The sequence below is a fragment of the Aulostomus chinensis genome, chromosome 22 (genome assembly GCF_037954235.1).
Source record: "Aulostomus chinensis isolate RoL2024-O1b breed Wild chromosome 22, RoL_Achi_v1.0, whole genome shotgun sequence".
Lineage (NCBI taxonomy): Eukaryota > Metazoa > Chordata > Actinopteri > Syngnathiformes > Aulostomidae > Aulostomus > Aulostomus chinensis.
The window spans coordinates 17,499,421-17,520,784 of NC_141341.1; the positions used below are offsets into that span (position 1 = coordinate 17,499,421).

The following is a 21,364-nucleotide window of genomic DNA, read 5'->3' on the forward strand; positions in this document are numbered from 1 at the left end:
TAGGTTGGCGTCAACCAAAATCAATGGGATTTTTACCCTGAAAATAAGCACTGTCAAAAATTGACACGTTTTGTTTCGTAATATCATCGTCACTAATGACCACCACGGACACATAGGTTTAACACCAGTACAACTATTCTACACACTTTTTCTGTTTTCACTGTTATGACGTTTAATGTCCTCCACAACACTTCTAAGAAATCAGTGAGTGTGATATGGACGTATTTTAATCTATAGGACAGGCAAGTGCAACGTTTGGGCTGCACTGGCCTGGATAAAGTAAGTGAAGGGCCCACAATGGCCAATCAGATGGAAACATGAAACGTATGTGCTGGAATATGTTCATCAATATAAACTTCAGCGGACTCTGAGGTTGGAATGAACAGATCAACTCCGCTGGGAAGCTTTGATACCAGTGCTCTCATCCAGTGAAATGGAGAAATATGTAAAATCAGCAGAGAGATGGATCCTCTGTCAGTGTCGTATAAATAGCAGTACAGACTCGGTACAGGCTCCTACACAAGATGCAGTGGGTGCTGCGCTCACCATGGGTCTGGTGCAGGCAGACCAGTGTGGTGCAAACCACTACGCAAACATGCACATGGTTACTATGCGAGCGAGCCGCACGCCAGAAAGTTTTCAAATCAGACTCATCAGAATATATCTTACTGTCAATCAGAGGAAAGAGCTGGCTCTGGTTATTCTATGGAGATAAGCAGCAAAAGCCAAGTGTTCGTGAGTGTTCATAAAGTCCTCATGACAAGACCAGAGTTGGGGGAGTTTTCCCTTCATCAGGTGTTGTGGAGAAGGATGCTGAGAGGACTGGACCAACTTTCGGACAGTTTCTTGCATTACAAGGGAGCGCCCTCTGTCTGCAGGGAGTGTCATTGAAATTGGGATTTCATTCATGCGTGGTTGCTTAACCTGCTTGCTGTTAACACCTGTGAAACAAATAAATCACTGATGTTTGGAAACTGACTCAAGTGCCACATTGAGAAAGGACAGGGACAATTTGCTCATGGCTGCGTCAAAATGGATCAATGCATCTCATCTAAGAAACAATGAAAGTGAATCAATTGGAAATGTATCCAATCTGATAATCACAAATATCTGATTCGTCACAGAAATGTCTGTTATTGTTTATTCAGGGTGATTTTAAAGGATCCAGGGTTCATCCTACTTCCAAAACATTACAAATATTTTTTTTCACGTCAAGTGTTACCTAGCAGTTAAACAGTTAGTAGATTTTGTTTGGGAGTACAACAGAAATAAATGTAATTTTGTTTTGAGCTCAGAAATGAGACCAATTAAAAAAAAAAAAAAGGCAACCTCAACACAAAACCAAAATCAAAAGAATCTGATAGGTTGAAAACTAAAACGTAGTGCTGCTCTTTGTCACTGATCAAAAAAGTAAATAACCAAGGAAGTAAGAAGCACTCATCTCACCTCACTTTTAAGTGGTGAACCATCTGAATCTGTAAACCCAAACCTGCACATTACATGCAGATAGGCTGACTTGATGTCACTTAATAGACAGTAGGGTCGTCAAAAGTATCGATACCCAGATATTATTCAATGCTAAAAATTTGTATTCTGATAAAACACTCATTTGCAAAAGTGTCGATACCAACGGCGCCGTCTTCACCTGCAGTTGATACACAGCTTCGCTCAGCACCGCCGCACTCACAGATTACCTCTTTGCTCCAACCTCTTATTAGAAGCTCAGAATGTGGAGGACAGAGCTGGCGAAACATGGCGAGTGCTGCTGCTGGACCTTCGCAACCAATTTTGGATGAAATTGTCTAAAGCAAAAGAGCAGTATGGAAGTATTTTGCACATGAGGCAAACAGTCAGGGGGAAGTCATAGATATCAACAGGCCTGTTTGGAAGCACTGCGACAAGGAACTGGCGCGAAAGTCATGTAGCACTGGCAATCTGGCAAAACACCTGAAAGACACCCCGCTCTTTACACCAAATTGTGAGCAGTCAGCAAAGCTCCCATTTCAATAACATTGAAATATTAAGCATTATTATGATCATCGCTCTCAAGTTTGCTTTCTTTGTGGGCGTGAGATGTGAGAATGGAGGAGTTAGATCATAGATGTGTTGTATTGTAGATGTGTTGCGGGGTATTCATTGATGGCTACTTTACCAAGCATCAGCTAGGCTACATGCTACGTACCGACATACACTTCACCAAGGCCGAACGTGATATTTAAGGGTGAGAAACACACAGTCATGCATGTGAAGTGGCAGAAATGTGTGTATCACATGGCGAATGTGTGAGACTTGAGAGCCCTGAAATATGACAAATGCCAACAAACACACTTAATAAAACGATAGCCACTTTAGCAGTCTGTTAAATTAACATGAAGCTAGCAGCTAATAATCTCTGCCCTGTGTAACCAATGCTGAGGATAGACTACTCCGTCTTTGTCACCCAGTAGATTTCAACATTGCAAATAACTCTCACAATCAGAAACCTTTTTATGCCTTTTATTTTGTCATTTTTTTCCCGTGGTATTGAAAATGGAATCAAGTATCGAGTTTTTTCCTTGGTATCGGTATTGAATATTGAAATTCTAGTATCGTGACAACCCTAATAGACAGTTCAAAGTAAATTACTGAAGTTTTGTGTCGTAGGTTGGACCAATGTTACACCAACCACAGCCTCTAGAGAGAACCACATATAAAAAACTCCATGCCCATGCCAAAGTCAGCTGACTAATCCAAAATAAAACCAATCAGTAAATAAAACCAATCAGTAAAAAAAAAAAAAACATTGAAAAAAATTACAGCTGACAGGTTTGGAGACAGTTAAGGGAGGGGTAGGTGCCACTTGTTTTGGGCTTTTTTCCCCCTTTCTTTTCTATATTTAGGGCCTGAGCCAGAAGGTACTTCATTTCTTTTATTTTCCTCTTTTAATTTAACAAAAGAAACACTATATACTAACAATATGGCATAAGTCTGTCTAAATCATTTTTTGAATCATACTCTGATCATGAACCCTCCCTCCTCAATCCCACTCAGAATCCCCGGTAAACTATGTCACTAAATAGATCAGTGGCCATTATATAGCGTTTTGTTTTCTCTCAAAACCTACATTGACAATAAATTGACGCAAATATAGCCTCTGTAGCTAGCTAGCAAAGTCGGGAAATGGGTTTCTTATGTGTCTAAAAGAAAGGCTGCTACTTGCGCATCTGTAGCGAAATCTTTTGATTCTTTTAGACCCCTCCAGCAGGCAAATGAATCCCCAAGAATCACTCGGGTTGCACCGAGCCTTTTATCCTTCTCCCTCTTATCTATTGCTTTTTCTACAAAAGAGCTTTTTCTTTTTGTTGTGTTTTCCTCTGGCTAGATGCTTGTCCTCCTTGATGCTGCTCACCCTTGATGCTGCTCACCCAACACCAATCCAATGAGGTGTTGATAACCGCTTTAGGCTTACCAGCCTTTTGACTGATAGCTAAGCTGCCCAGTCAGGTGCATTCAGTTTCGGCTGTTGATGGACAGCTAAACGGGCCAACCAATCTAGCTGGTAGCAGTTTTTGAAAAGGTGGAGGTAAATTGGGCCATGCACCCCTTATGTATTAGGGATTTTTGATGCTTTCTTTTTAAAACATCATACTTTATTGATTACCATCAAGACATCATGACAAATTCAGGGATTATAACAAAAAGTACACAGAACTCTGGGAGCCTACCCCTCCTTGAACAGACAGCTGGTTTCGATTGGGGAGAGTAAAATGCACACACATTGGTTCCGTCATTTCTAGTCACAGATTTCCATCAGCAATCAGGTGGTTGTGTTTCTTTCAGTTTACAACAGAGAATTGTTGTGCTTTGCTTGTACATTCACACAACAGCAACAACAGACGAGCTAGAGCCAGGCTTGTTACATAATGATCCAGCCAAGAGGTTGAGCATTATTATCATTATTATTATTGTTATTATTATTATCATTATTATTACTATTATAGTAGTAGTAGTTGTTGTAGAAGTATTATAGAGGGAGCAGTTTTGGCCTAAAAGTTGTGCAGACACTCCATTTTTCTTGTTGCATCATTCCAGTGCCCAAGACTCTGTAGTCAATATTTGTACAGCTGTGAGACATTTACAAAATGCTCCATAAAACCATTTGTTCATAATGTTGTTAATTTCTAAATTTTTTGGTACTTTTTCAAGATATTTAAAAAATGTCCTATTTGGTGGAAATGCCACCGAACAGAATTGGGGGTTAATGTTCACATTCTTTGCGACACAGATACACTGTTACAGTCACTCAGAATGTGTCTTCCTATTAAAGAGCACACTGATGGCCTTGTTTGATTCAGACAGGGCGACCACATCATCTCACACATGATGCTGGCTCAGCATGTTTGCAGCTCGCACTTGTGCAAACATGCAAACAGATGTTCAGTGATGAACATCCAAGACACCTTCACTCAATCCCAAGTGTTTGATCTCTGACAATAAATCAAAAAGTCAGCAAAGATGTACTCGATGGACACACACAACACACACACACACACACACACACACACACACACACACACACACACACACACACACACACACACTTCTGAAGCTATCCTTATTAGTAGATCACAGTGAATTACATTAGTGGGCAACCAAACCTCAGAAAGGACATTTTGCAGCATTGGGAATGGAATTTGGTCCCAATCAGGAGTAGAAGTCCTGCAAGGTTGGGGTTTATACACAAAAAGTCTCCAATAGGTAACAAAAACCAAGTACACTTCCTTACCTGAATGAATGACTGGATGATACTGGATACTTATTTGCAGCATACTGGTTTTTGTATTACAAGCCACATGTTTGTTTTGTCTGAACAGCACTACTCTTCATGTGTGCAGTTAGGCGTTTCCACGAACTTCAATTTACCTTATGTTGAACTTCTTCTCCCTCATTTCTCTTAGTATTCTGCATCATGTATCGAATATAAGCAGCCATTCCTCGAACTGGAACGTTGGGATTACAGTTTTTTTCATCCAAGTACAGCATTTACAGTATCTTTCCTTTCGGCACGGTGATATTAATGCACCCATAAAAAGTACAACACTTTATCTCTGTCACACACACAAACACAGTTTCCATTAATCTCTCCTTTCTCAAGCTCCTCCAGTCACTGCGTGTCTCATTCTATTCTTCCACTGACCGCTGTTTCACTCTCACGGAAGACTCATATTAACAGTAACTGAATCTATGAGGCTATTTACACGCCATCTAAACTCATACTTGAGTCTAGCTAGAATGTCGGAGATTGATTCTAAACATGCACAATGTGGATCAAGGTTTTCCTTGATCTATCTGGCCTAAATTCTTTGTAAGACTACCATAGCTTTATTTTGAGTTCCTCAAAGTGTGCCTCGGCCCTTCTCATCTATTACAATAAAAATCAATGTGATGTATTTTACTGATAGCCATTGCAGATATACCGTCCTGAACAAAATCTTAAGACCAGTTAAAAAAATTGCAAATTTGCATTTTGCACTGTTGGATCTTCGGGAGGTTCTAAGTAGAGCTTAAAAATGCAAAAAGAATAAATGTGAACAAGTGTCCAAAAGTTTTGAGCAGGCAATTTATTGAAAACAACAATTTAACTGAAATAGGCTGTTAATCAGCTGATCAAAAGTTTAAGACCACAGCCTTTAAAAGCCAAAATCTGAGCAAAAATTTGGACTCCATGTCATTTCCTGTCAAGTAATCACACTGTAAAGATCTCTTGATGGCAAAGGCAAAAAAAGCTCACTGTCTTTGAACGTGGTAGGATTGTTGAGCTGCATAAACAAACATCGCTGCTGAGGTTGGATGCAGTAAGACTGTCATTTTGCATTTCTTAAAAGATCCTGAGGGTTATGGAACAAAAAAAGCAAATGGTAAACCCAAAAAAATCGCACTGGCGCTGAGATCCTGAATGTCTGTCCGTCAAGACACGAGATGATCCTCATCCCAAATTAAGGCCATTACTGATGCTGACTGCAGCCCAATAACCATCAGACGGCATCTGTGAAGGAAGGGCTTCAAAAACAAACATCTTCAAAGGTCACGTCTCCTTCAACACCACAAAATTGCCCTTTGGACTTTGCAAGGGAGCACCAAACATGGGACATTCAAAGGTGGAAGAAAGTTTTATTCTCTGACGAGTAACAATTTAACCTTGATGGTCCTGATGGCTTCCAACATTACCGTCATGACAAGGAGATGCCACCTGAGATGTATTCTACACGGCACAGTGGAGGGGGCGCAATCATGATCTGGGGTGCTTTTTCCTTGAATGGAACAATGGAGCTCCAGGTTGTGCAGGGGCGTCAAACAGCAGCTGGCGATGTGGAGATGTTGCAGCGGGCATCCCTCATGACTGAGGGCCTTTGTCTGTGTGGTAATGACTCGGTTTTTCAGCAGGACAACGCTACAATTCACAATGCCTGTCTGACCAAGAATTTTTTCCAGGAGAACGTCACTCTTTTGGACCATCCTGCGTGTTCCCCTGATCTCAATCCTAATGAGAACATTTGGGGATGGATGGCAAGAGAGGTTTACAAAAATGGACATCAGTTCCAGACAGTACATGCCCTTCATGAAGCCATCTTCACCACTTGGAGCAACATTCCCACTAGCCTTTTGGAAACAGTTGCATCAAGGATGCTAAAACTAATTTTTGAAGTGATCAACAATAATGGTGGAGGTATTCATTACTGAGTCAATTTTTGACACTTTAATTTCTGTTTTAGGAGGTTTTTTTTTTTTTTTAGCTGAGGTCTTGAACTTTTGATCAGCTGATTAACAGCCTATTTCAGTTGTTTTCAAAAAATTGCCTGCTTAAAACTTATGGTGTCTGGTTCCCATTTCTTCTTTTTTGCATTTTGAAGCTCTACTTAGAACCTTCTTTAGATCAAACAGCGCAAAATGTAAATTCTTGCAAATTTTTACCTGGTTTTAAGATTTTAAACAGGAGTGTATGTGAGGAGTTTCAATGACAGCCTTGCTACACTGGTTAATGTTTGTTCTCAATGGACCCAGCCCCAGAGAACCTCAGCTGTAAGTCTGGCCTATATTGTGTTATATGGACTTTTTCTGAATATACATATGGCACCAATTTAAGTGCATAGTTGGTTTGCTTTCAAAATTGTGGTACTCTAATCTGGTCCCAATCATTCCTCCTGGTTTCATTTCAGAGTTAAAAACAATTCTTGAACTAAAACAACACTGGTTGACCTTTCTTTTTTCCATCTGTTTCAATGATTTAATGTCCCATTTTTCTATCCTCTAAATAATTACAGGCTTTAATTGAAGAAAGAAACTAAGCAATGTAAATTATGTAACATCAATGAAATGTCTGGTAACACGTCACATTTCTTCCTGGATATCTTCCCTTGTTGCAGTTTTAACTGCATTAACAGTCTATTGTGTGTTATTTATATTACTGTATTATTTTTTGTGCAGTACCTCAGAAGAAACAACAGTACTTGGCATGGTTGAGGACTACCCACCCAAAAAAATCACACAGACTTGGTCTTGACACAGATTTAACTCAATATAGGTGGTCTCAATTAGTTTCTTCTTAGATGAACAATTGCTGTGCTCAGTCTGGTTTCTTTGAGCTGCAATCTTTGTATGACAGGTGCTATACAAAGAAAATGTCCATCCATCCATCCATCCATTTTCTACAGCTTACCCTGTTAGAGGATGCAGGGGGGCCGGAGTGTATCCCAGTAACCTTCGGGCAAGAGGCGGGGTTCACCCTGGACAGGTCGCCAGTCCATGACAGGGCCAACACATATAGACAGACAACCATTCACACTCACAGTCACACCGACGGTCAATTTAGAGTATCAAATTAACCTAGTAAAGTCAAGTCAAGTCAAGTCAATTTTATTTGTTTAGCGCCAAATCACAACAAAAGTTATCTCATGACACTTTACAAGTAGAGCAGGTCAGTACCACACTTCAATGAATGTACAGTTCTCCATGAGCAAGCATATCCTGCAACAATGGCGATGAAAACCTTCCAGGAAACAGGTCCACCAAGGCCCCATTTGCATGTCTTTGGACTGTGGGAGGAAGCCGGAGTACCCGGAGAGAACCCACTTAGGCACAGTGAGAACATGCAAACTCAACACAGAGAGACCCCCTGATTGAGCCGGGTCTGTTTGTGTTGGCCCTGCAGTAGACTCATAGAACATCCTCATCATCGTCCTGAAGATGTTGAAGGACCTGAGCCTCCTCAGAAAGTGGAGGCGGTGCTGTCCTTTGTTATAAAGGGCTTCAGTGTTCCGAGCCCAGTCAAGTTTATTGTCTATGTGGACTCCCAGATATTTATAGTTCTCCACAGTGTCCACGCTGACCCCCTGGATGGACACAGGGGTCATAAGAGACTTGGTCCTCCTCAGGTCCACCACCAGTTCCTTAGACTTTGCCAAACTGAGCTGCAGACGGTTCAGCTCACACCATAAGACAAAGTCCTCCACCACAGCCTTGTACTCGTTCTCCTCACCCCTGCTGATACATCCAACTAAGGCCGAGTCATCAGCGAACTTCTGAAGGTGGCAGGACTCTGACCGGTAGCTAAAGTCAGGGTTTTCTATGGAGTTTTTCTTCAGTCGATGTGAGGGTCTAAGGGCAGAGGATGTTGTTATGATGCCATGTGAAGCCCTTTGAGACAAACTGTTTGTGAAAACTGGCTATACAAATAAAATTGCCTTGCCTTGCCTTGCCTTGCCTTGGTGTAAAGGGTGAAGAGAAAGGGAGAGAGAACCGTTCCCTGAGCTGCCCCAGTGTTACTGACTACTCTGTCTGACATAGAGCTCTGCAGGCGCACATACTGTGGTCTGCCAGTCAGGTAGTTAGTAATCCAGGACACAAGAAGGGCTTCAACCTGCATCTCTGTCAGCTTCTCACCCAGCAGAGATGGCCTGATTGTGTCAAAGGCACTGGAGAAGTCAAAAAGCATGATCCTTACAGAGCTGGCTGGCTGGTCTAGGTGAGTGTCTGGAGTTTGGACTCCAGCTTCCTCCTGTAGACATAACCATCACACCCGAGCCCCCATCCTCCCAACCCCCAGGGCTTCATCTCACTTTCTCTCATAGATTACATGATGATCTGAAAATTGTGGTTTTTCTTTCTAAGCTATCTGTGTGGTGTCCAGGTGCAAAGCAGTTTGCAAAAAAATTTATAAAAAACATCTGCCACACACTTAAATAAAAAAATACACAAACACACACACACACACACACATATATATATATAAATGTACTACAGTCAAAAAGCAAAAAGTAGACTATTACAAGAACAAGTCCCACATTCAAAAGCAAAAATGTAAAATAAAAGTAAAAGGTCTTTCAATAAATAATAAAATGTAACACATAACACACATAAAATGTATGTATTATTGTCCTGACTTTAAATTCCTGGCTTCATACTTGAAAAGCTACAACAGGTCACTACCTGTCGATGAAGCATATGGTTGCAGGTTGTCCTATGGTGACAACCTGCAACAGAAGGAGAGGGAGTGTTTACAGTGGAATTTAACCACACCCCCGAACCAAAAAAGGGGTGGGGGGTATTGGCTTGAAACTGGCTGGAAAGTGGCAGGCAACTGACTGGCTTTCAGCTGGGAGGTGAAAGTTGAAGTGGCTACATCATTATAAAAAGAAAATTTGGGGAACATCTTTTTAAAAAAAAAATTCTTTAAACATGTCTATATGTTGGGGGAGGTCACATGATGACCAAATCTACCACAGCTCCTGCCTAGGAAGAAAACTTGTGATGCGTTCAGAATTTGTGAATGTCTGTCTGCCTTGAAGCAAATTCTCTCTCTCTCTCTGTCTTTATCTATGTCCATCACTATATCTATTTGTCTCGCTGTCTCTGTCCTGTTTTCGCTCTTTCATCCCACATAGAGCCTGGTCTGCTTGGTTTCTGCCTAATAAAAGCACGTTTTGTGTCACAGCTGTCACAGATGTTCTTGCTTATGGGCAATGGTTTGGATCTCTCCAATTAATTGAAAGAATGTGGTTTTAGAGCTGTACTTGCAAAATTTTATGACATATTTTGTTGTGATGTGAAGTGATGCCAAATAAAAAGACTTAACTTGATACAGGTTTGATTGATAGCATTAATGACATAATCAGACAGAAATACAGTCAAATACCTCAGGCATGTTTGAGTTTCAGCTGTCTCCAGCTGATCTCTTCTATCCAATAGCACAGCGACATATTATCATCGCTAGTTTATAATCTATCTGCTTTCTTTTCTGTTTCTCAGCTCAGGCTGGCAGAAGTTTGTGGCTCATTGGAGAGGATTTGAGGACCCATAGCCGGTCCTTCCAAAGGCTCATATTTACACACAACAAAGCCGAGGGGAAACTTTCTACGGATAATAATGCAATGTGTAATGTTAGCACCATGATCTTCATGACTTGTTGACATAAAGATTTGAAAAAGTCTTCAAGCGTACACACTTCAGCACTAGAGAAAATTAACAGACACTCTAGACATTAACAACATTAACACACGCACTTGTGTGACACCCTGTGTTGACAGTGGTGGAAAATCAAACGATTAATACCATAAAATGTACCAAATTTACTTGTATTCTACCAAATCTACTTACTAAAAAAGACTCACACTAGTATAAATCAAGGCTGCACGGTGGTGTAGTGGTCAGCACTGTCGCCTCACAGCAAGAAGGTTCCAGTGTTGAGTCCTGCTCGGGCACGGGATCTTGCTGTGTGGAGTCTGCATGTTCTCCCTGTTCCTGTGTGGGTTCTCTCTGGTACTCCAGCTTCCTCCCACAGTCCAAAGACATCAAGAGGGGACGAGGCTGATTGATACTCTAAATTGACCGTAGGTGTGACTGTGAGTGTGAATGGTTGTCTGTCTATGTGTGTTGGCCCTGCGATGGACTGGCAACCCGTCCAGGGTGAACTCCACCTCTCGCCCGAAAGCCGCTGGGTTAGGCTCCAGCGCCCCCACACACACACACACACACACACCCCTACTAGGATAAGCGGAAGAAAATGGATGGATGGATGGATGGATGGATGGATGGATGGATGGATGGATGGATGGATGGATGGGTGGACAGTATAAATCATAGCTCAGGATAACAGTTCAACACTAACACTCACCACATCAGCCACTGCAAAAATATTCACTCCTAGAAATAGCAGGCTAATCTTACATGTGCCAAGAGAGAAGAAGAGTAAAAAATGTCAATGAACCACCACCACATAAATACTAACGTTAAAAAAAAAATTTATTTAGAACTTACCAATTATATCTTACTCGCTGGGACACAAACCATCATCTGAACAGCTAACTTCCCAAAAGCTGGCACTCATTAATTTTTACAATTTTGCGAGCATTGATACAGCTGCTGCTGTTCTTGTGGTTATTCATATATGTTATTTTTTGTTGTCACTTGACTGAGACTGAGACTGCTGGGGGTCTGTGAGTCCTTGGGGAACTGGAGGCAATGACATATTTTGATCTTATCTATGTTATGTTAAAAGTGTTGGATGAAGACCTGGGTCAAATCAAAGTTACAATGGAGTTGTGTGGCGCTTGTTGATTAACTTGAGTAGACAGTGCGGTTAAGCAAGCTTGTCTTGTATACTTACAGGGCACAGTGCAACATGTGGGTACTCATTCTCCTCCATGAGTGCTCGGTGACCGCTGTGTGTGCACAGACTCAGAAGCAACCAACAAGAAAGGGGGTTAAAGGGCCCCTAATATTCTCTGCACTGGCACAGTCAGAGTTCAGGCTTGGATTGATGCTGTTATGTGCCTCCCTCTACCTCCCCATCTCCACCCAGTCACAGCAGAATAGTTGGTCGTGGACTTGTCATCATAGTCATCTTCAGCCACCATCAGCTCCAGTGTCTGGACTCCATTGGGTGGGGTGGTCCATCTTCATGATACCCTTGAGGAGTCTAAGCAACAAAAAACCTTTTTCATACCAGTAATGCCTGTTAATAAACATAATCTTTTTCTCAGTTATCTATCCTGATTTGAATTAAGTCAGAGGCTTTTAAAGTGTTCAACATATATTGAATTGATATTAATTAAATCTGCGTTTCCTTCTGCTTGTGGATTGAAAATGTGCAGAATAAAATGGGGCTTTTTTCTGTATTGTGATAATATGATGCTGTTGTTTGCTAATAATTTACATAACAGATATAAAATTGACTATGGTGTGAAAATAAATCTATGGCACTGACATTTGGACTGACAAATAGGAAATTTATCAATTACACAGCTATAGTTGCTTGGTGAGCGCAATCCCTCCTCCCTCTATTGATTCTGTTTGACAGGTTCCCTCATATTGATAAATCCAGGCAGGCGGAGCAGTGTTCCAGCCACCTCCGGGGTGTCATCCATCTCATATCCGAGTCTCGGAGCAAGCCTCACGCCTTAATGCTCATTTAAATGGAATACCAATCATCATCAGAGACAAACGGCCTGTTCAGAGGGGGTGTAGCATCAGCAGGAAGTGGAGCTGGGACATCAGGGAAAAAAACTGGCATTAAATTTAAATAAGCTCAGATTTGCTTGACTGGTACTGGAAGTATTGCACTGTCTTTACACGACAAATTTACATGTAGGCTTATAAAGTGTGACCTGAAGCACATAGTCAGTCGACTTTCTAAACCTATATAAATTTGTACAAATGCCAGTTTTAATATCCATGTTTATATATATATATATATATATATATATATATATATATATATATGTATATATACACATATATACATATATAGTATATACACACACGTATATGCATACATACATACATATATAAATGATGCTTTCCATCAATGAATGTGTGTGGGATCGAGAAACATGAAAGAGTGAAAGCCTTCCCAAAGTCTGCAAAAACTAAAGTGGTCTGCATGGTCATTTGTGTATTATCCTACATTAGTAAGAATTAGCTTCTCAAACCTCTCATCACACAAATGTTGCTGGCTGGCGCCATCAACTACTTATTAAGGATCAAAAACATATTCTGTCCCTGCAAGGACATTATTTTGGTCGCCTGAAATCGCTCAAACACACAGTAGTTGGGAGGAAATGACTGTTCAGTCTTACCTGCCTGGAGGACCAGTGCAGTAACAGTGACACCTTTACAGAGGACACGATGCACATAGCAACCTGTGTGTGCGTGTGTGTGTGTGTGTGTGTGTGTGTGTGTGTGTGTGTGTGTGTGTGTGTGTGTGTATTCAGCTGAAGACTCTGACATGGCTCCAGCAGAAGATTGAGGTGACTGACCAGTATGATTATTAAACTACAGTCCCGTGTATTCAAGCATGCATTGTATCAAAGCTATACATTACTGAATGTTGAAAAGCAGAACAAATTGAATAAAAGCAGCACATACATGAAGAAATTCAAAGCATGTGTGAAGTTTTTGTACCACATCAACATTTGCAGATGACTACTTTTGACAGCTCACTAGCCAGCCAGCCAGCCATAAGTACAGTTATGTACCTTGATAATGATTTACAAACCACTGGAAAGCACACATATATGTGAACATGTAACTTTAATTACTTTCTTTAATCTCAATGTTTCAACATCCAGGTTGAGTTGTAGACAGACAACTTTCACAGCACACTTCAGTCCACAAGGCACCAGAAGTGTGGCGCAGCCTGGTGGGATGGGGGATGAATGTCCCTGCGCAGCGGGAGAATTTCGAGAGTCTCTCCCTCTCTAGCATCCAAGTTCATTGTTGCACTTGATTGGGCGAGAGGTGGGGTTCACACTTGACGGGTGAATCATGAAAGATCTGTTGAGAAAATTAAAAAATGTGAAAAAAAGTACTTTTTTTTTAGAACAGCACTTTTCTGGATGTGGCTACCTGGCGGCCAGTCAGGAGGAATAGCAGGTGATGGTCCGAGTTCTACGCGCTGGTTCCCTGCTGGCCTCACATCTCCTCCAGCAGCTCGTGGGGGGTTAAGTATGCCCAGACTTCTAGAGGTTGCGTTTCTTCTGCTGGGCCTGAAGCAGAGCAGCCTCCCTCTCCTGCAGGAACAGGTCTGACGTATCCTCACCGGTAATCTCCTTGATTTGCACCAGGAAGTCTCTCAGGTGCTCCTCCAAGGCAGGAATGTTCTGGTTCAAACTGAACAATCCTGTCACAAACACTTGCAGCTGGACGTCTAGGAGATACGGGAAGACCGTCTTCAGTAGGCTGGCGATGTAAACCTGGACATACACCAGGTTGTTGGCTGGGATGGTGGCACTCAGGGTCACGTTCACCTTCCCCCTCTCCACCTGGGCCAGCATGTAGGCCAGGATGGTGGCGTGCATCGTCAGACCTGCAGTGTGCGATGTGTCTGTGACCACGGCGAGGATGTGCTGCAGGACTTCGAAAAAGTAGCTCTGATAGAAGATCTGGCTAACTACTTCCTCTGCTGCCACTTTCTGGAGGACAGTGTAGAGGATTTGCAGACCTCTGTCTTCGATGGTCCTTTCTGTATGCCTGAAGGCCCAGATGATGGCGTGCAGGACCTGCTTGAAGTGTTCAGGGCTGAAATACAGGAAAGCCGGGAAACACTGGGACACTGCTGCATGGAGGAGGCTGAACACATGGACCCGGTGTTCCGGGAACTCCTCAAAGTTCTTGCCAATCATGTCCAATGTGCAGTAGAAAACGGCGTCAAAGATCCTGTTGATGTTGTTGGTCATGTGGACTCCCAGCTTGTTCACAATGACCTCCATGGTTCTGAGGACCTCAGGCTCTCTAGCAGCTGGGACGTTCTGCTTGTAGTCCAGCAGTACTGCGTCCAGAAGGGAGGGCATAATGTTCTCTGCTGCCATGTGAGGCTCCTGAGAGCAGCTGACCCAGCCTGAGATGAGCTGCAGAATGTCCCTCTTCACCGTGATCATACTGCGGATCAGAGGGTGCTTGGCCACCATCTCCCCATGGTTCTGGAAGGCCAAGGAGACGGTTTGACTCAGGCCCTTGTAGATGTTGAGCATGTTGAGGTACATCCGTCCCAGCTGGACCACAAACGGATGCCCGACAGCTCTGCAGGCACTGATATTGATCCTGAGGATGCTGCTCAGCTGACGCAGCGTCTCTTCCTCTGTCAGGATGTTTGTGTCCTTGGTGGCCTGCAGGATGATCCTGTCCCAGGCCTGATTAGGCAGGGCCAAGTACCGCTCCATCAGATGCACCTGTACGTCCCGGTCCTTCTGAGCCCTGATCAGAAATCCAACAGCCTCAAAAAATGTGTAGACTTGCTGTGGCTGCAGGTGACAGATGACGGTGCTGATGGCGTTGAGGATCTCGTTGATGAAGGGGGCCTCCTCGCCCACCTGGACACGAACAAAATGGCCTGGACACTCCTTTGCTATTTTGAAAAATGTGTCACAGGCCATGTCCTGCACCCCATCGTGGGTCAGATGCATGAACTCCACCAGTTTTGTGATGACAGCCTTAAGGAAGTTCCAGTGGTCCTTCATGAAGTTGACGTACTGGCCCACAATGTACATGACATTGGAGGCAACGTTGAGCTGGTCCTTCCCGCTCTTCTGCTCATACAAGTTCAGGAGGCCACTGACGACTGTGTGCAGGACCCTGGTCTCGTCATCTTTCTTCATGACCCCGCTGATGGAGCCGATGGCCCAGCAGAGAACATTAAGGTTTCTCTGAGACCACTCGGCACCGTTCACCTGATTGACGAGTCGGTGAATCATGACCTGTGCAGTGTCTGCACTGTCGAGTTGGGCCAGATTCACCAGCGTGTCCCTCATGGTCTTGTAGATGGTGGTGGCATCCGTTCCGTGCATTTGCTCCCTGACCAGCTGACCGTGGTCATTTTCCACTACCAGCACATCTTCTGGTTTGGCCATGCAGCTCACCATCAACACGCGTACCTGTGAGAGGACATCCTGGTAGAGCTTCTTACGCTCCTGTCTGCATGGCCGCTTCAGAGCGCTGGAGTTGGAGAAACGGTTGTCTTTGTATAACTCCAGAGCTACAAGATGGCTCCAGTAGTCCAGACAGATCTTGAAGATCTCTGTCTCCTCCACCGCTGACAGAAGCAGCATGTAGCTGTGGGCCTCCCTGAACATCTCGCCCAGGTTTGGCCTCTTCTCCAGCAGCTGACCGTGTCGTTTAAGGAAGGCGCTGAGAAAGAGGCTGAGATTATGGATGAAACTCTGCTCATCATCCTTGGCTTTGGCGTAGGCCACTTGAATGTTGGTGTTCAGGGGCAGAATCTTCTTAAGCTGGTCCGCTGTGAGCTTAAAAAGGAGGATAAACTGCTCCTCATACTTAGAGGCGCTCACTCCAGCAATCTCTGTCAAACATTTTAGTGCCACGTTTCGTAACATGGCAACATTGATGAACTCAACAAGGTTGCTGATGAGGTTGGAGTGAAAGATGTCGTGCAGTATCGCGTGCTGACGGCCCAGGTTCCAGGAGAGGAGACGGAGGAGGGTCTCCAGCGTTGAGCACACCAGGGGGGCATTCTGTGTGTTGCTGAGGACAAACAGGCACAGCTGGAGTATCTGAGTGAACTCAGCACTCAGACTGTCCTTCAGGTGCTTGGCCTTCTCTTGGGTCATCTGACCAGCAGAGAAGTCAAACACCTCCTCGCTCAGTAGCTTGAGGATTGTCATGTTGTTCTGACATAGACTTTCGCTGGTCCGACTTGCGCCCACAATGTCAGTGATGAAGGTGGGCCAGTGTTTGGGCCACTCCTGCTTCAGCACCTGCACCAGGATGAGGTTGAGCTTGGAGAGGAACACCCCCTCTCTCTTCATCCTAGCTGGATCGCAGGACGTCTTAATGACCAAGCACACAATAAACTTCTTGATGATCTCACACTGGTTCCTGTCCAGACTCTTCCAGCGGCTGGTGATGAACTTCTCCAGAATCTGGAGTGCATAGTACTTGGTCTCCAAGTACATTGAGCGCTCCAGGATGACGTTGACCTGGGTCCAGGCATGTGGGTGGTCCACCAGGTTTGTTAACACTTCCTGGGCTACTTGTTGCAGGACTCCGGTGTGATGGTACATAGCATCGATGACGTTGTCCAGCAGGTTGATGTCAAAGTGCTGACTGAAGTCCAGCAGCTTTGTGAAAGGGTGCTGCTCCAGTGTTGCCATTGTGCTGCTTTTGAGGGTCTAGCAGTTAGCACCAAACTGTGTTGATGTGTGGAACAGTTGTTGTTGAGACGGCGTAACTAGTGAATCGCGCGTGCTCCATTATATCCTGCTGACATGACAGGTTACTGTGATGTGTCACTTCAAGATGACTGAGATCACAGTGTGAGATGACTGAGATCACAGTGTAAGATGACTGAGATCACAGTCTGAGTTTAAATCCTGAGATCACAGTGTGAAATGACTGAGATCACAGTGTGAGTTTAAATCCTGAGATCACAGTGTGAATTGACTGAGATCACAGTGTGAGTTCATCTGAATCTGAATTCTGAGCTCAGATCCTGCACACAGTTTCTTGAGAGTGGACTGTATGCACTCAATACTTGCAGGTAGTCGTGTTATGGTGCTGTGTTTATGGTTTAACAATGCCGACGTTCTACACCCGCTCTCTTCAAGAGCTCCCCGAGATGAGATCTCTGATGTTCATCGGATTTGTAAGAAAAAATCGACACCCGTCACGGTAAAATTGATTGACGGTTTAAACTTTATTCCGTGTCATATATACACAACTATGCAGGTAAGATAACATTTGTTTTCTGGCCAGTTCATGCTAGCTAGCTATTAGCTAACGTCAAATATGGTCCTGCTGTCAACTAATCCTTTCGTTTTGTATGGCTGCTGATATAATCTGTAAACATGTCTTTAAGGTTTTGTTATATTTGGTTAGTGTTTAGATTGACTGCTCATATTGTTAGCCTCAATACGCCTGACCCTCTTAAGTTGACATCGCTGCTAACTAAGCTATTGAGATGTATTGCCATGTAGCACTGACAAGATATCCTGTCATTCAGTGTCCAACAAAGAGAAGTCAGGACAGGTCAGCGTGAGAGCCTTGTGCTTCAGATCGATGAGAAAGAACCAGACGCCACACAGTTTAAGTGGAGGCAGGAGGAGGCTTGGTAACATTGTTCATGTCTCTTCTTTGGGATATGGTTCAGGCAATCATAAGCTAACTCATTCCTAGAGACCTATCCACCTGAATGCTTACATTTTCCCCTTCTTAACATACAAAATTTTACAGGAATTACTTTCATCTGAAGAATGGTGATCAGATAAAATAATGGTGAAAAGTCTGTGGTGATCAGAAGCAAAACTGTTCAAGGTCAACACTGCACATTGATATCAAGCTGTGCAAGTGTTGATGTTCATGCTAACTTGAGTTTTTGGGGAGAAATGGTGTTCCAAAGCATTCAGAGAGGGAGGGTTCATTTTAAGATGCTCGTTTCACCAACTATCCAGATTCTCACTTGACCCATTTCTTTACCAGGGCTTTGTTTTGGTAATTTGACAGCAGACATGCAACTGCTAAGCGTTCATTGATGTTGTAAGCACAAGACAACTGGGTGACACCGTCAACACGTCTGCTTTGCTCTATCCTCCTGATTACCCACTCCACTGTACGTGCACACGCAGTCTGGCCGGGGCCTGGGCCTCCCTCACCTGGTGTGCTGGCATCTGCTTCTTTTTTGACAGAAAAGGAGGACAGCAGTCACGAATGAGGAAGCCCTTGTCCACCATCACAGCCATGTCTTCTGTCAGCAATCAACTCTACCTGATTGTTTGAAGATTTCTTTATCACTAATTGAACCAGCATACAGTTGGGAAATCAGTGGGACTGGACCATGTGGAGCGATGCCAGCCAAGGCTTTCATAGTGCAGTGGGATTTGTATGTCGAGTACATCTGGCTTTGAAGGAGGGGTGAGGTTGGTGTTTGGCACCTCAGCTCTGTACACTCCAGGATCACCTGGGTGTCTGTAAACTGCCTGAATTCCTCAGGCAGGTAAGCTTGCACCTCTTCCTTTGTAAGCCAAATACAGACAGACCCCAATGCAGTGGCAAGGAAGCCTGTCCATGTTGCAATTATGGGGCTCACTGTTGACTGATGGACATTGAACCGATGTGCAATGTCTCTCTCTTTCAAACCAGCTGACAGGAAGGTGAGGAAGAGAAAAAACTCATCAGTGGGCTGGAGCGTTAGTCTCGTGCACGGGGGTACAGGTGTCTCCACCTCCTCGTTTCTCCTGGCAGCTGTTTTTGCTCGTGACACCCGGTCCATTTTGTAAAGTGAGGGCTCTATCAGGGACAAAAACAGCATCAGGTGATCATAGCTGGAAAATCTGGTGTAAAAAAGGATGTCCGCATCAGAGCCGGCAAACCGCTGGTGCCCAAACTCTCTGGATCCGCAGCTCCTCCCGAGCTCCTCGATTTCTTTAGACATGTCCTCCACAGCAGATAAAGACATGTCCAGTGCAGATGGCTCAGGTTTTAGCTGTAGTCATGGTCCATCGTAATATCGGTGTCATAGTTGGTCGCCGGGGTCTTCCTCACTCAGCCGCTCGGCTCTCTCCCACACTACGACGCTGTGTTTCGACTGTGTATCCGTTCCACTCAAAAAGTGTCGGTAAAGCACCTTTTACAAGCCTCCTTTCACCACCTGGTCTAGCTGGCTCAATCAGACTTTCAAACACAAAGTGTCTGCTGCAAACCTTTGTGTGAGCGGTGATCGTGAAGTTTTCCTGCCGAATCTTAACGAGCCATTGGCTCCTCGGAGCAGGATCGGACGGAAAACCGTGCCGTACAAAGTGGAACACAACAGTGTTCGGAGTATCAACTCTCCTGTCTTTGGAAATGCGCGGTCCTGAAAACTTTCTTCCTAACACTCATGTTTAATCGATGGAGAATGGTTGTCAAAGGCTGTAAGAACTAGCGGACATGAATGAGCGGGATTATATTAAACTGGAAATACGACACAGAGCCTGGTGCTTACAGTCCATTGGCCTCATAGTTTATCCTCCGGACACACAAGCCCCACCACCACCTTCTTGGCCAAGGACCCTGATCACCAGCCCTGTACTTACAACACTGGTCCTCCAAGAAGAAATGAGCTCATGGGGGAACCTATTTGCTGACCCCCTTGTTTTCATGTGTGATGTGTGTCAGATGGAAAATCACCTCAACAATTTGCAGGCAACGGTGGACAAACACATTTGAAACGAGTAGAATGAAAGGCAAAATCTGACCTTTAATTTGTACTTTATTTGCAGGCAAGTTGGAATCACAGCATCACAAAGCCCGTCGGCTGAAACTGCTAACGATGTTTGAGATGTGTTGAAACAGAACTTTTAACACACCGCGTGAGCCTGTATGAAGCAAAGCACCAGTCAGACTTGACCAGACAGAAGGGCAGTTTCTGTCTTCCAGTAGCAATAAGCTGCACAAGCACAATTTACTGTAAAGGAGGTGGGTGATTTAAATGAATACTTCATCCAAAACATGCTTTTTGCCTTCAGGTACTAACAAACAGGCATGGAGTTCGCAGAGACCCACCTCCATGACTCCTTTATAACCCCAGAGTGCGGAAAGAGATGTCATGTACGTTCGGCTCATGGTGACTGATGGCTAACAGCAACGAAACAAGAGAAAAATGTCCAACTTCATTTATAAACTCGTAAGCACAACATTGAGTGCAGTCCATGTGTTCGATCCAGCTGGACGCTCAGTTGTACGCGCACGGCAACTCCGCACTTCCTGTCGTGTATGAGGAGCGCAGACAGGTCTGATGGAGCGCGCCAGGCGGTTGCGCCATGCACAGCAGTGGACAAACGCCACACTGGAAGTTTTAAGGTTTGGTTTTCGCTCAAATCAAACTGTTTGTGGATTATTGGACAAACAGCTGGATAAAGAAGACGTGGCTCGAACCAAAGATTTCAGACGCTCTCATATTTTTGAGCAGCTGCTGCAGTTGTTAGTACTTGAAAGGTAAAACACACTTTTGGGTAAAGTATTACTTTAAGCATTTATTCTTTAGGTCACAAACCAGATTTACAAGCAGTTAATTTGGGACAAATGACACGTCCCCACTGCCGAACTGATGATTTTTGATGGGAGGTGTTTCCCTTTTTTTTTTTTTTTAAACTCCAAAACTAAACGAGTCTCATTCCACTGCAGACTCCTGCACCTCAGGTCCAGAGTTGTGTCTGTTCCCCTCAGTCCAGAGGGGACCCCCATTTTGGGTCTGGCCCTGCTGGAGGACAGCTTGCTGGTAGACAGGGGGTTTTGGGGGCCGGTTGATGCTGTGGCCTCGTGCAGTCAGATCCGGGAAACAGTGGACGCACACACAGGTCTCTGTAGGGCTGGAGTCCTCGGACGGCTCACGGTTGCATAA

The 21,364-nt window shown here is 44.0% G+C and overlaps 1 protein-coding gene and 1 pseudogene across 3 annotated transcripts in view; both read right to left on the bottom strand.

Annotated features, from left to right (window-relative positions):
* The window catches only part of LOC147241007 (retinoic acid receptor beta-like), a 228,939-nt gene that overhangs the window by 177,136 nt on the left and 30,439 nt on the right, over positions 1–21,364 (bottom strand). The window lies entirely within an intron of this gene.
* LOC147241011 (exportin-1 pseudogene) lies at positions 13,556–17,218 on the bottom strand (annotated as a pseudogene). The gene is made up of 2 exons (XR_015111148.1): positions 13,882–17,218; positions 13,556–13,809 (listed from the first exon to the last, which is right to left on the bottom strand). The product of XR_015111148.1 is annotated as an exportin-1 pseudogene (transcript).